Raw genomic sequence first — 2,515 nt, forward strand, 5'->3', positions numbered from 1 at the left:
GTGACGTGGGGACGCTGTGGGAGGTGCAGACGCCAGAGGCCTTTGCAGAGCGGGGGTGTTTTCCACCAGTCACCAGGTTTTGAGGTACTGTCACCTAGGAGGGGTGAGGAGGAGGAGGATGAGAAGGGCAGTGAGTCTCTGTGCATCCGGTTCTTGCATCCCTCCCCAGGTCTGTTGATCTCTGCACCATCCCCAGTCCTTCAAAGGCTGGAGGAGTCCTTGCACTGGCCATGGAAGGAGTGGCATTGGTGGAGAGGTTTCCTGCACTCCTTGCCTGATGTTGGCAGTGCTGGAAACTCTGGGGCATTTCCAGACTCCAGAGGGGTTCCTGTGTGTTAAGGTGCCTCTTAGGGCAGCATCCAGGGGGAGGGATGTGCTGTGTTTGTGTTCTGCTGTCCCTGGTGAAGCTCCCTGGTGTGTGATGCCAGCAGGAGATCCAGCTGGAGCTTCACAACTCTGCCTCTGTTGTCTAGATGGTTACTGAACTTCTTTAGCCTTCAAACAAATGAGCTCCACTTGAAACCAGTTCCCACAGATGTTCTGAGAGCTACCTTCATCGCTTGTATTCCTATACTCTCATTTTGGTCTTTATTTCTGTTATAATCTACAAAAGAGACTTCAGGACATGGAGAAACACAAGGGTTTGTACTGTGCTTCCAACCAAGGTAAGAATTGCTCACTGGATGGCTCTTGATAAAGAGAGTAAGCTGTGCCTTTTTTTTTTCTTCTTCACTGAAACCAGAGTGGTGTAGCTGAGGCTGTCAGGCTTTTTGGGTCTTTTCCCCTTGACCAGTCACTGCTGCCTGTGGGCTGTTCTCCCCTGCCAATAGCAAGGACTTCACAAAGCCTTTCTGGACCCTGGATAGCCAGAAATATTCCTGTGATGTTGCATAAGGAACTGAGAAATTGCCCAAGGAAGGAGAGTTTTGGGGCTTGGTGAGATGAAGCCATGTGTTGGGCACAGCTTCTTATCCTGCTGTGGGCGATGACTCCATCCCTGAGCTCCTGCCTTTGAGGGAACCAGCGACAGCAGTTGGGCTCTGCAACTTCAGCAGGATCAGCAGCAGCAGGAGAAGCCTGAACGTCCATGGTGCACTGGTTCACCAAGATGCCACATGGGTGACTTGGAGTGAGCAGGGGATGGATGTGCGTGAGATCCCCCCTTCAACACCTGCCCAGGCCCTGCCTTCTGCAACAGCTTCAAAGAAGTTCCTCCTTTGTGCTTCTTCCCTGCTCCCAACCCAGGAGAATCCCAGCCCTGCGATGGCAGCAGGCTGAACAAAATCTGAGCAAGCCTGAAGATGATTGATGTGTTGTTCAGTAAAGTAGTGCTTGGGGTCTGTCTCACAGGTGCCTTTGGTCCCTGGCCTGGGGCAGTTACAGAGCAGCTTTGTTAGAACCCTTCAGGATTGTGTCGGACAGAGGATTCCCCTGTGGGTTACAAAAGGTGGGGATTAGACATGCTGTAATGGAGTTGCTGTATCTCAGCTTGCACTTGGGAAGGTTTTCCTGAGTTTTTTCAACCAGAGCACTGGGCCTTGTAGACAGCTCTGGTGGTTTCCCCTGGATAATGATGCCTTTCTGCCTGTGCCCAGCTGCTGCTCGCTGATAATGGAGCTATTGAAAAGCTGCCTGGTTCCATTTGGGAGGTTACTGCTGCCCATCTTCCCAGGGACTCGGAATGCCAGGGGCTTGTCCAACCTACAGTTTTCGACTTTCAACCCGAACTAGTGCCATAGCTCTGATGCAAGTCCAAAAAGCACGAAGCTGCAGCACTGCCGAGTTTCAGGAGATCAATTTTCTCGTGGCCTCATTAAAACCCTGCAGTTGTCTTACCTTCCTACTGCTGCTTTCACTGCTCACAGCTACGTTTTGAGTTTCAGAAGACCAGACACAGAGATGAATCTCACAAAGTACCGGTTGCCTCCCGTTTCCCAGCTGGGTGGGTACAGCTTATTTGTCGCTCAGAGAGTAAAATATGTGCCTGAAATCCTGACAATTCAGCATGGATTGGCTTGTAGGGGAGTGCTGAAACAGCTGCTGGCCTGAAGTGTTGTCGTTTCTTTACCAGGTAAGAGCTCGGTGTGTCTTGTTCATGTGATCCTTTCACACCAGGTGGAGGCCCAGTTATCCACAAGTCCCATCCATGAGGACCTGAGGCTCGTTGCCAAACACTGAGGGACCTCATGGAGAGATGTGGAAGGTGGTGTCACGGGTGGGTGTGGAGAGCATCCAGACTGTCCTCAGGGCAGATCTGGAGGTTGCTCAGAGCCGTTTCTGAGGTCTGAGGGTTCCTGATCTCCTCAGGGCTGGCTGTATGTCCCCAGAGCGGCCAGGCCTTGTCCCGGGGCTGTGACCTGCCCTGCTCCCCAGGGCAGGGAGAGGCTCCCTCTCTGAGCCTCAGAAAGTGTCTCTGAGAGTCTTCATTCCTTATCCTTCCCAGAGAGCATCAAGTCTCCATTCAGGTCGAGTCCTCTTGGAAACAGAGCAGACTCTGGACTAGAAATCCCTAAAT

The sequence above is a fragment of the Empidonax traillii genome, unplaced genomic scaffold, assembly GCF_003031625.1.
Source record: "Empidonax traillii isolate 1590-97213 ecotype Southwest subspecies unplaced genomic scaffold, ASM303162v1 scaffold776:size297702, whole genome shotgun sequence".
NCBI classification, from domain to species: domain Eukaryota; kingdom Metazoa; phylum Chordata; class Aves; order Passeriformes; family Tyrannidae; genus Empidonax; species Empidonax traillii.